This window comes from Lissotriton vulgaris, chromosome 5 (assembly GCF_964263255.1).
Source record: "Lissotriton vulgaris chromosome 5, aLisVul1.2, whole genome shotgun sequence".
NCBI lineage: Eukaryota > Metazoa > Chordata > Amphibia > Caudata > Salamandridae > Lissotriton > Lissotriton vulgaris.
The window spans coordinates 72,377,018-72,390,253 of record NC_141693.1 but is presented as its reverse complement, the minus strand read 5'-3'; the positions used below and the strand labels follow the sequence as shown (position 1 = coordinate 72,390,253).

The following is a 13,236-nucleotide window of genomic DNA, read 5'->3' as shown; positions in this document are numbered from 1 at the left end:
GTTTCAGAACGTGCCCAGATGTGCAGCTGTCATTGTCATTCTACTCACTGTGCCTCCTCTGCTCATCCCCCACGTGTTTCAGAATGTGCCCAGATGTGCAGCTGTCATTGCAATTCTACTCACTGTGCCTCCTCTTCTCATCCCTATCGTGTTTCGGAATGTGTCCAGGTGTGCAGCTGTCATTGTCATTCTACTCACTGTGCCTCCTCTTCTCATCCCTATCGTGTTTCGGAATGTGTCCAGGTGTGCAGCTGTCATTGTCATTCTACTCACTGTGCCTCCTCTTCTCATGCCTCGCGTGTTTCGGAATGTGTCCAGGTGTGCAGCTGTCATTGTCATTCTACTCACTGTGCCTCCTCTTCTGATCCCTCACGTGTTTCGGAATGTGTCCAGGTGTGCAGCTGTCATTGTCATTCTACTCACTGTGCCTCCTCTGCTCATCCCTCACGTGTTTCAGAATGTGCCCAGATGTGCTGCTGTCATTGTCATTCTACTCACTGTGCCTCCTCTTCTCATCCCTATCGTGTTTCGGAATGTGCCCAGGTGTGCAGCTGTCATTGTCCTTCTACTCACTGTGCCTCCTCTTCTCATCCCTCACGTGTTTCAGAATGTGTCGGGTGTGCAGCTGTCATTGTCCTTCTACTCACTGTTCCTCCTCTTCTCATCCCTCACGTGTTTCGGAATGTGTCCAGGTGTGCAGTGTCATTGTCATTCTACTCACTGTGCCTCCTCTGCTCATCCCTCACGTGTTTCAGAATGTGCCCAGATGTGCAGCTGTCATTGTCATTCTACTCACTGTGCCTCCTCTGCTCATCCCTCACGTGTTTCAGAATGTGCCCAGATGTGCAGCTGTCATTGTCATTCTACTCACTGTGCCTCCTCTTCTCATCCCTATCTTGTTTCGGAATGTGCCGGGTGTGCAGCTGTCATTGCAATTCTACTCACTGTGCCTCCTCTTCTCATCCCTCACGTGTTTCAGAATGTGCCCAGGTGTGCAGCTGTCATTGTCCTTCTACTCACTGTGCCTTCTCTTCTCATCCCTATCGTGTTTCGGAATGTGTCCGGGTGTGTTGCTGTCATTGTCATTCTACTCACTGGGCCTCCTCTTCTCATCCCTCACATGTTTCGGAATGTGTCGGGTGTGCAGCTGTCATTCTACTCACTGTGCCTCCTCTTCTCATCCCTATCGTGTTTCAGAATGTGTCCAGGTGTGCAGCTGTCATTGTCATTCTACTCACTGTGTCTTCTCTTCTCATCCCTCACGTGTTTCGGAATGTGTCGGGTGTGCAGCTGTCATTGTCATTCTACTCACTGTGTCTCCTCTTCTCATCCCTCACGTGGTTCGGAATGTGTCCAGGTGTGCAACTGTCATTGTCATTCTACTCACTGTGCCTCCTCTTCTCATCCCTCGCGTGTTTCGGAATGTGTCCAGGTGTGCAGCTGTCATTGTCATTCTACTCACTGTGTCTTCTCTTCTCATCCCTCACGTGTTTCGGAATGTGTCCGGGTGTGCAGCTGTCATTGTCATTCTACTCACTGTGCCTCCTCTTCTCATCCCTATCGTGTTTCAGAATGTGTCCAGGTGTGCAGCTGTCATTGTCATTCTACTCACTGTGCCTCCTCTTCTGATCCCTCACGTGTTTCGGAATGTGTCCAGGTGTGCAGCTATCATTGTCATTCTACTCACTGTGTCTTCTCTTCTCACCCCTCACGTGTTTCAGAACGTGTCCAGGTGTGCAGCTGTCATTGTCATTCTACTCACTGTGCCTCCTCTTCTCATCCCTCGCGTGTTTCGGAATGTGTCCAGGTGTGCAGCTGTCATTGTCATTCTACTCACTGTGTCTTCTCTTCTCATCCCTCACGTGTTTCAGAACGTGTCCAGGTGTGCAGCTGTCATTGTCATTCTACTCACTGTGCCTCCTCTTCTCATCCCTCGCGTGTTTCGGAATGTGCCCAGGTGTGCAGCCGTCATGTCATTCTCCTCACTATGCCTTCTCTTCTCATCCCTCATGTGTTTCAGAATGTGTCGGCTGTGCAGCTGTCATTGTCATTCTCCTCACTGTGCCTTCTCTTCTCATCCCTCACGTGTTTCGGAATGTGTCCAGGTGTGCAGCTGTCATTGTCATTCTACTCACTGTGCCTCCTCTTCTCATCCCTCATGTGTTTCGGAATGTGTCCAGGTGCGCAGCTGTCATTTTCATTCTACTCACTGTGCCTCCTCTTCTCATCCTATTGTGTTTCGGAATGTGTCGGGTGTGCAGCTGTCATTGTCATTCTACTCACTGTGCCTCCTCTTCTCATCCTTCACGTGTTTCCCTCCCTGGCCAGAGTGCTGGTGAGCAGTGGTTTCCATCAGGCCTTTGATGATGGAGCTGCTCTGACTCCTGAGGGTGCATTTCAATCTTCTAATAAACTATGGGCCCGATTCACAGAACTAACTTGAATACCGAAATGAGTAAGTGCCTTCTGTGAATACCAAAATGGTAGTAAGTTTAGGATTTTGTCTTAAGTTAGTTCTGTGAATCGGGCCCTTTGTGCCTCTTCCTTTCCCAAGTGTGGAGTGATGTAGTATTATATGTGATATAAACCCCCCCTCTTTTTTGGTTTCCTTTGTACATTACAATGAACTATCTCCTTCTAAAGGACTCTGCAAAGAACCAGAAAGACCCTGCCACCAAGACAACCCACTGCAAAGGTATTTTATTTCTAAACAATCAGAGGCCTCAGAAAACAGATCTTGATTAACTTTTTACTCTGATATCTCAACAGTAGCAACTCCTCCGAAGGGACGTCTTGAGGATTTTGGGGGCCCTGGGCAAAAGTATTTTGGGGACCCCTGTTAGGAACAGATTTAAATATATGATCCAGTTATACAGCTCTTTCATGCCCTCTTTGGCCAAGTCACTGACAGTGCACAGGCACACTGATCCAAAACAAAATGTGTTTACATCTAAAATTCAGGGATATTTGTTTTCAATATTGTAACACCGCGCCATCTCATTAATATTACTGCAAATAATCTATGTGCCCCCTCCCGTGTGAGGACCTGTTTTGATCAAAAATAAACTTTTTAATGAATTTTGCATGAAACATAAACACATTTGTCTAAAATATGTCTGCAATAGACTCTCACACATTCCCCTCTTTAAAAATAAATTAAAGGACATGCTATTTACAACAATCTGAATTACTGAAGTTCATCAGGACAAGACTCTCTCAGGGGGCCCCCAGGAAGGCTGGGCCCTAGGCCAGAGCCCACTTTGCCCATGCCTTAAAATGTTTCTGCTTCTGGTGGCGTGTAGAAGAAGTGCACATGTTGTTCACACTCCTTAGGTGATAACACAAGGCCTCTAGAATTCCTTCAGTGAGAGGCCGCATGCTGCACCTTGGCCCCTCAGCTTACAGGTGGCCCTGCAGTGGCACGCGCCACCGCCAGGCAGGTGTCATTCCTGTGCATTTAAGTTTCTAAGTGATGCTGTGATACCAATTGAGCTGGGGAGATTCGGGTGACGGATCACGGAAATAATATCGAGGGACAAAATATCGACTTGCCAAAATATCGTGGACAAAATATCGACAGTCAAAATATCGAGTTTGTATCTACAAACAGGTAAGTACAAAAATATCGAGTACAAAATATCGTTAACAATAATATAGATGTAAAAAATATCGACTTTATTAAAAACAGTGTTAAATTAAATTAATATTAAATTTTAATTACTAAAATATACTTAAAAATACTTAAATTAAATTATAATAATTAAATAATAAATGAAAATAATAAAAATATTTTTTTACAATCTTATTTGTTGACCCTGAACCCTAAAATATACCCCTTTACCCAAAAACCCAAAACTGACCCTGAACCCTAAAAATACCCCTTTACCCAAAAACTAAAAACTGACCCTGAACCCTAAAAATGCCCCTTTACCCAAAAACTAAAAACTGACCCTGAACCCTAATAATACCCCTTTACCCAAAAACTAAAAACTGACCCTGAACCCTAAAAATGCCCCTTTACCCAAAAACTGAAAACTGACCCTGAACCCTAAAAATGCCCCTTTACCCAAAAACTAAAAACTGACCCTGAACCCTAAAAATGCCCCTTTACCCAAAAACTGAAAACTGACCCTTAACCCAAAAAATGCCCCTTTACCCAAAAACTGAAAACTGACCCTGAACCCTAAAAATACCCCTTTACCCAAAAACTAAAAACTGACCCTGAACCCTAAAAATGCCCCTTTACCCAAAAACTAAAAACTGACCCTGAACCCTAAAAATACTCCTTTACCCACAATGTATCAATATTATTTAATTACCAAATAATTATTAATTAACAATAACAATAAAGTAAATATATTAGCACATTAGCTGTAATTATTTTAATAAGTAATATTATTTATTCCCAATTAATTACTTAACAATAACACAAAATTATATATATAAAAATGTACTCTAATTAATGTAATTAACTAATTACAAATAATTAGTTACCAATTAATTACTAATACAAAATATGTACAAAATTATTTTAATTAACTAATTATTATTAATTAATTATCAATTACTTATTAATTATAAATATTTACAAACATATATTAATTAATTAATTATTATTAAATTACTTCCCACCCTATTCCCCTATAAACCCACAACCCGCTACAGAATTACATTACACAATTATTAAAAAAACAAAATTCATTTAATAAAATATTTTATAACATTAATACACACTTTTCACACATATTATTACATAAAAATACACTATAAAATATTATATATTATTAAAAATTCGATATTTTTGCTATCTATATTTTATACAGTCGATATTACTTCACTTACCTGAAAAACGATATTTTTGTAGTCAATATTATGTCCAGTCGATATTTTGTCCAGTCTATATTTATAACTCGATATTATGTCCCGTCGATATTTTGGAGTCGATATTTTGTCTGTGCACCTCGGGTGACACCGTGCTGGTGTTGGAGGGGTTGTAGGAAATGCAGACGTATGTTGCAGGACTGGAGAAGGCAGCTGTCGCGCCTGGAAAATTGGAAAGACAGCGCTATATCTATGAAAAGTATCCCATGATGCTTACTTGTTTATTCGCGCTTTCACGTGACTGACTGACAGACTGATTACAATTCTAAGGTGCTAACTACTTGGAACGGGCCAGTGGGCTCAGGGCATTCGAATAAATTGATGGAAGGAAGGAAGTGCCACGTGAGACTACTTGGTACACAAGTGCCTTATAATAAACATATGGTTCATTCATTTTACCCTGGTGGATTAGAGCGCTCATTGCTGGCGATGAGAATGATCGATTATTGGTGCCTTCTCAGCGCTGCCTCCGATTCACAGGTTGACCTTGGTGGTCAGTGCCAGGTCACTCCGGCAGGGACCATAAGAGGGGGCCGCCTACTTGTTTAGATAGACAGAGGCAGCCTCCAACTCAGTGGCAGCTGGTGACATTTGTTAGTGGTGGGGCGGAAAATGAATTTCATAGAGCACCGTAGCGATTGAGAAAAAACTATGGGGATCACCTGCTCACCTCAAATGAGTTACCACACCAGACACCACTATCCCATGGGCTTGTTCTACTTGCTCTTGCGTAAACCGTGGCTTCACCCCTGCTCCCGCACCTCAGGTCCGCTGTATCACTGTACTTAATCCCTCACCTCAGAAGTGGTTAAAACACTATTCTGGCGTTTGGAACGTAAGGGCGGCTGCACTTTGACCCTGGGCATATCTTTTGGAGGGGATATATCAAAGCTCCAGAATCTGCTCCTAGAAGTGGATGTATTTCTGTCAAGCTTCACGTGTGGTGCACTTCATGATGCATTAATTCACGCGGGATTACAGTCTCTGGGCCATAGAGTTTGGATGCTCTTCTTTCAAAGGCTGCAACCATCTGTTTAACAACCTCATCGAAAAATACGGTAGCTAGTTGAGAGTGTATCAATGACCGGAATTCAAACGAGACTGAAAAATCCAAGGTGCATGTTCTAGGATACCCCGGGATTCCAGGGCTAAATCGCCATTCTGTTTCAAGGTGATTAAACAATTTCCCATCTGTGCAGGATGCCTTAACTAAGTGTGGTCTCACTAGAGTAACGACTGATGTATACTTCTCCACCACAGGGGCAAATCCGATCTCCAGCTGTGCTTTGAGGTAGCCACTTCTCTTCGATACAACATCTGATTTTTTACACCAGGGCACAAAATGTTTGTACTGATCAACAATCGCCACCACATCATACATTTCCTGCATGGAATACCCGAGAATTCTTCTCTCCGCATACTCTTTTCTTTTGTCCGAGAATGGTGCAGAAAAGCTGAATAATGTTCTTTATGAGGCAAGAGGACTAGGTAGGAACGCCTGTGAAGCGGAGCACCTGCTCATCAGTATACCACAAGAAGGTAAATGTCCGGTAACGGAGGCGCGCCGCACAGCCGTCACCCTGCCGTGAGCCGGGCACTCCGCCAAGCCGGTGATCACCCTCCTCAGCGCCCGGCCGCTCTTCGCCATGGTGCCCGCTCACGGCCGGTAGTACTCTTCAAATGAGTGTGAAGTCACTCACTCCCGAGGACAACTCCACCCGCCGCTGCTCTCCTACAACGCCACAGTCCCTCCGGCCTCACCTTGTAGAGCGCTGCTCCATTGTCTCCCAGCCCTGTTTCCGCGGTGGCTGCCTTGCTGTCCTCAGTCCCACCCCTAAAAGTGCCTCTGCTGCTGTACACCGATCATTTAGCAGAATAAGCAGCGCCAGTGATCCGGGGCCCTGCACTTACCTTAGGCTCCGCTTCCCGCCTTCAGGTCCTGACTCCCGCGGCGCCGTCCTGTTTGAATTCCGTGGTGTTGACTCGTCGTGACGCAGCAGGAAGGCTGCAGGCAGCCTCCCTCCCCTCCCCTCAACCACAGCACAGCGCTGTGATAGGTTCGGCCGGCTGCCCCCTACTGACGTCATTTCTCTCTGTATGCTGCAGCACAGCAGCATACAGAGAGCAGGGAGAGTGGGAGGGGTTACGCGAGGGCAGGGGGGAGCGGCTTGCCTACTGTGTAAATACTGTCTGTTTGGGTAGCCTCTCAGGCAGCCCAAACAGACAGTATTACGAACAGTGGGCAAGCCGCTCCCCCCTGCCCTCGCGTAACACCTCCCACACAGGAACTTCTGTTTTCTCGTCATGCGGAGAAGGCAAGGCAGAAACAAATGGTAGTTATTATCATTGGTAATAACTACCTTTGTTTGCCTCCTCGCACGGCGAGAAAACAGGGGGGGCGGCGCCCAAACGCCCCCATGGACCAGCCGCCACTGCTCCAACTGCTATTGTCGATGAAGGTGAATCCTGCAGCAAAAGGGACTATTTAGCGCCTTTCTGCCTCAGGCATTCCAGTTTATTAAACATCTCTGACCTTTGCCAAACAACCGCAAAGGGAGGGAGCTCAGCCAATTAAAAGTTAGCTTCTGAGGGCTGTGTCTAATCTGCCGGTGACAGGTTCCAATCCTGTCAGGATTGATTTAGTTTTTCATTTTTTCATTGAGTTGGGTAAACTATTACTCTGTTGTAGAAAGTCATGCATAAAGTGAATTTGTTATGGTCCAATGAAGCATTGAGTAAGGGCCATCAAGGTTGAAGGCCGAATAGTTTATAAATATGGACATAGGAGAAAAGAAGAAACTTGAGATTACACAATAATGTGAGATTATTAGCGCATACCCACGTCTTATGGGGAGTTAAGAGGTAGCGGGGGAATGGTAAACGGGGTAGGGAATGCAGGTTGGAAAACACAATGGGTACGCAAGGAAAACAATGTCTGGCTGGTAGGTGCCGGCCGAGCGGTGGACCAGAGCCAAACTCCTTTATAGCTGCATATGACAGCTCCACCGGGCATCAGCCAAAGTTGCTCGGGCACCGCAGCTTTACATGAGGATCAGCGAGTTATAGGTTACAAATTCACATCAGTTACAGGAGCCAAGAATAAACGTAAGGAGAAAAATAGTGTTTACACAGTAACAAGAGATATCAACGCATCAGCTGGAAAGGGGAGGTGGCCACAGGATCACGGAGGGAGGAGGTGGTGGAGGAAAGGAAACACAGCGAGGAGACAAAGAAAAACTATCTCCAATGTCCGGCTGGGTAGGTGACGGCTGAGGGGGTGAACCAGAGCCAAACTCTTCGATAGCTGCCTAAACAGCTCCAATGGGCATCGACCATGTTGCTCAGTCTCCACGGTAAGTACAATATTAATGGTTTCCGCCCGGGGGCCTCGTCATAGCTCCATCTGCCGCACCAGTCCCGTTGTTATTGGGACACCCTGAGCATAGTCTGATCTTTGTAAACCCTGAGCCAGTACTGGGCTATTGTAAAGGACACTGGAATTATGCTCCAGGGAAGGCCCAATTTATGTGTCAGAGTTGACTAAATTATGCTGCAAAAGAAGGCAAATTATGTGGCGTATTGCAGCAAATTTAGTGTTCGTATTACCTCGTGATTGTAACATTTTTACAAGTTAGCACTGTCTGCGCAAAGGTTTCACAGGATTAGTAGTACCCCTTTAACACACGCATACAGAAATAAGCCACAGAAAAGTGACCAATTCAAAGGGAATTCCACTGTGTGGCAACACATGTTGCTGCAAATGTTAGCAACTTTTGGTCCATTTCAGATAGAAATATTTTTTTCGTGGAAATCTGCAGATTGTGCAGCAGATGATGAATTATGTGGCAAATATGGAGATTCCATATTTATGTAGAAAATGCGGCAGCCAGAACATCGCATAATTCCAGTCGCACTGGCTAAAGTGTTGTCCTACATAATAAAAAGGTTCACTATGGTGTAAATGATGTGGGGTTTTATAGACACCATTTTCACTATGTAAAAAGTGTACTTTGCATGAAGAAGTGAATGTTTTCACTGATACTGTTTTCGATGTTCAACGACCAATGTGCTGTATTTTCGAAATAATATTGTAGCTATATGCAAAAAAGTGTCTCAAACTAAGACCAAATGTAAATAGGAGCAGTATGTTTCCGTGCTTTAATTTGTTTAATGCATTTTTATACTTATGACCAATTAGATGCTTGCAATGAAATCTGAATAAAAGTCATAATCAATTGGAATGATAATGTCAAGGTAGAATGGAAACAATTCATGAGATTGTAATAATTCCAGTGAAACATGGGTTTTTCAACCACTGCTTCATGTGCACTGACTGCCTCATTTATGAGTAATTGGTGCTGGGCAGCACCGCGAGTCTTGCTACGCTGCCCTATGCCAATGTGAAAGGGCAGGAATGCCCAGTATTGATTAAATACGGTGCATTCCTGTCCTTTCCTCCTGCGCCGGCGCATATTTTGCTGCCTAACGCCAACGTAGGCACCCTTGCACCACGATGCTAGGGTGCCTTCTTTGCAGTCAAGATTGTTTTTGTGCAGGAAGCGGCACCTTCCTGCACAAAAACAATTCTGAGAGGCGTTTTCCTCTTTCTGTGTGTGCTGCTCATAGAAAGAGGAAAAACCAGGGAGAAAGACAAATATTTCTTCATGATATGCCTGCTCTGGGGAGGCGTAAGGTTGTGGTGCTGCCCCAGCAGGGGCGTAGCACAGGCCTCCGCAGGCCCCGCAGTGCGGTGGGCCTCAGAGCTGCAGGGGGGCCCTCAGCACAGTACTCTGTGGCTGCTTGGAGTACAGTGGTGCCATCGACAAAGACAGTGATTGGCTTCTTAAAGAGGCTCTGTTGATGAATGGATTGTGTTGGTTTCTAGAAATAAGCGTGCAGACAGAGATAGCCCACGTGACAGGTGACACTGGTTTTCGTTAGTTTGAAGATTAAGGGGCATATTAGTAAGGAAGTGGCAGAAAGAGGCGTTAGCCTTCTTGGGTTAACGCCTCTCTCTGCCACTTTGGAAAAGCAAGGCTGCACCATATTATCAATGATATGGTGCAGCCTAGCTTTTACCCCTGCAATGGTGCTAAGTTTCACAACTTAGCGCCAACGCATGCACCCTTGCACCAGCGTGCATGGGTGTCTGCCAGCAGGGATGTTTGTTTTGCGTACAGGAAGGTGTCCCTTCCTGCACATAAACAAACCGAAAATGACAGTTTGTAACTTATATGTGTGCTGCTTCATGCAGCACACATGCAAGTTACAAAACGGCATTTTAGAAAATGGGACACCTTCCTGTACATAAACAAAAAATTGCATTTAGCTTTTTCCATGTGTGCTGCACAAGGCAGCACACATAGAAAAAGCAAAAACGAGGAGAAATAAATCATTTCTCCTCGTTTTGCCACCTTAAGACCAGGCTTTTTCTGGTCTTAAGTTCAGCACTGCCACCTATTTTTACCGCCCTTGATAATAGGTGGCAGCGGCAATTTCAACAGGCGCGGTGCGTCCATTGGGGTGTAGGGTCGTAGCCCCATGGACCCACCGCCTCGTCAAATTAAAATATTAAAATAATCGCGCTACCCGCCGGCCGGGAATCCGGGAGACAACCGACTTTTCCGGAGTGCGTCGGGGGGTGGGCCTGCTGCAGCTGCGCAAGTGGATTTTTGGGCATAAACTAGCCCGCGCATGCGCAGATTGTTTTCCTGTGAATTTCCCCTTAGAGAGAGGCCCAGGGGGCGGGCCGCAGCCCCCGGGGTTGCACAGGGCGACTGGGCGAGCAGTCATGCTGCCCCCCCCTAGCCAATACTGGCGCTGCATACAGCGCCAGGATTGGCTGGTCAATTCTCTTAACTGCTAGGGAGAGTGGGACTGAGCAGGTGAATGTGTGTAACGACTTACCCCATTTCAGCTCCTGGGGCAGGATTTACACAGGGAGATGCTGTTCTGCGTGACCCTGGATTTCCCATCATCATGCAACTATAAACCCGATCTCAGGCCGAGCTGAACCAGGCCTAACACTTCAAAGAGGTAAAGGCAGAAGCACTGGTTTTGGCATCTTTTTATTTATTTATTTATTTATTTATTTATTTATTTATGCATTTTTATATAGCGCGGACTTTACCCGAAGGCGTCAGAGCGCTTCACAATGGGAACAGAACTTAATTAGTCCCGCCGTATTTCCAACATCTATGCTCTTTCAGAGTAGGCGCAGTACGTTCAAGTGGCTTAACGCTGCCTTGATAATAGGGCTCTGACCATATCGCCACCACAACGCCACAAAATGTGACGTTGTGGTGACAATGGGGGCTTGATCATATGCCCCTAAGTGCTAACAACCACGCTCTGTAGGACCAGTTTTTTTTTTTAAAGTCTTTTTATTAACTTTGCTCAAGGTCTCATACATTTCACAGCAGTGTTCAATAGGCTTGTAGAAAAACAACATTACATTGCACATTTGAAGACAAACTTGGCAGCAGAAAGGGCCAGTTACAGCAGTACCTCTCATCCAACACCCCCCCTCATGGCTCGATACCTCAAACAGGGACCCCACACTCTCTTCCATTTCCTGGCACAGCCTCTGGACTTGTAGATCATTTCTTCCACCCTCTGACACCAATCCAGGTCCCTTAGCCATTGGTCTCATGGTGGGGGCGCCTGCACCCTCAGTAACTGGCTATAATGCGTTTTGCTACCCCAGCCGCAGTAGCTAACCAAATCTCGTTGTACCTGGACCAGTCCGTCACACCTTTAATCATAAGTAGCAGCCACCTGGGTTCCACCGGGACCGGCACTCCCACTACTGCCGCCATTGTATGTGCTACTTTGGTTCAGAAGGGCACTATGTTCGGGCATTCCCAAAGGATGTAGAAAAAAGTACCCTCCCCCTGACACCCCCTCAAACACAAAGGAGACTGACTTCTGCCCCAGGAGAACAGGTGGGTACCCGGGTAGGACACCCAATGCAAGATTTTTAATTGCACGAGGCGGAACCAAGTCCGTATTGCGATCTCGCAGGAGCTCTGTAGGGCGTCCTGCCAATCATTATCCTCCAAGCCCCAACATCACACTCCCATCTTTCTAGCAGGGACACCAGGGGGTCAGGCATATTGTTTATGAGCTTGCGGTAAATGGTGGATGTGGGTTTCTCTGGAATGGGGCCAAGAAGGAGCCTATCCTCCAAAGGAGAGTATTCCGGGAGCGAGGAGTCCGTGTGCATGAGGGAGCGCAGGGCATGTGTGAGGTGCAGATAATGATAGTGTTGGGAGTCGTGCAGTTGGTACTCTTTTTATACGGAAGTCAAAGGAATTAGGGGCGCTTCCCTTCCATACATCACCCAGGTAACCAATCCTGATTAATCTCCATCCCTTAAAGCCGGTCAGTCTTGACACCTCCGCTAACTGGTCAGCAAACCAGAGCGGGGTCCTACCCGTCAGGGTGCCAGCCCACCCCAAGAAATTGTTGGCTTCCCTCCAGCACTGGAGCACCACCCCGTGTGCGAAGGTAGATCCCTGCGTCATTTTCATGAATACAGAAGGGGCTCGCAACTGGCCTCAGGCAAGACATATCTATCCACCCTGTCAGCAGTTTGCGACCGATTCGCATACACCCAGTCATTGACCACCTGCAACTGGGAGGCCCAATAATACAATTGGATGTCCGGGAGGGCCAGCCCCCCGTCGTATACCCCTCTTGTGAGATTTCTCAATGCTATGCTCGGGTTCCCACCATCCCAGAGCAGCGTCGTCAAAGACTGGGAGATACGCTTAAACACCCTACCGAGGATCGGACAAGGTGAGTTTTACAGGATGTACAGGAGTCGCGGCAGGGCCAGCATCTTAAAAAGCGCAGCATGCCCCATCAGGGAAAGAGGCAAGGACCTCCAGTGGGTAACGTCCAATGCTAATCGCGCCAAGTGGGGCTCAAGGATTTAATGAAAAACGCTGCTCTGTCCCTGGTGACGTACACTCCCAAGTATTTAAAGCCCTCCGTCACTATCAAAGCCGGACACCTAGACAGAAGCCGCGGAGGGGGGGGACGAGGGGAGGAAGAAGGGGGGTAAATCAGAGATTTGGCCCAGTTGATCGTATAACCTGAATAGCTGCCAAACAATTCAAAGAGATGTATCGCCTGCGCCATTGAATGGTATGGTCTAGTCAGTATAGGACAATATCATCGGCGTATAGGGATGTACGCTCCTCTCACTCATCAGTAAGCGACAGGCCTCAGAAAGACCTGTCTATTCGAATCCAATGGGCCAGCGGGTCCAGGGCCAAGGCGAAGAGGAGCGGGGACAGAGGACATCTCTGCCTGGTGCCCCTACGCAGGGGAAATGCTCGAGACATCGCT

At 46.5% G+C, this 13,236-nt stretch overlaps 1 pseudogene; it reads right to left on the bottom strand.

The window, feature by feature from the left end:
* Positions 1–5,814: 5,814 nt before the first annotated feature.
* On the bottom strand, positions 5,815–6,569 carry LOC147710217 (coenzyme Q-binding protein COQ10 homolog B, mitochondrial pseudogene; annotated as a pseudogene).
* Positions 6,570–13,236: the final 6,667 nt, after the last annotated feature.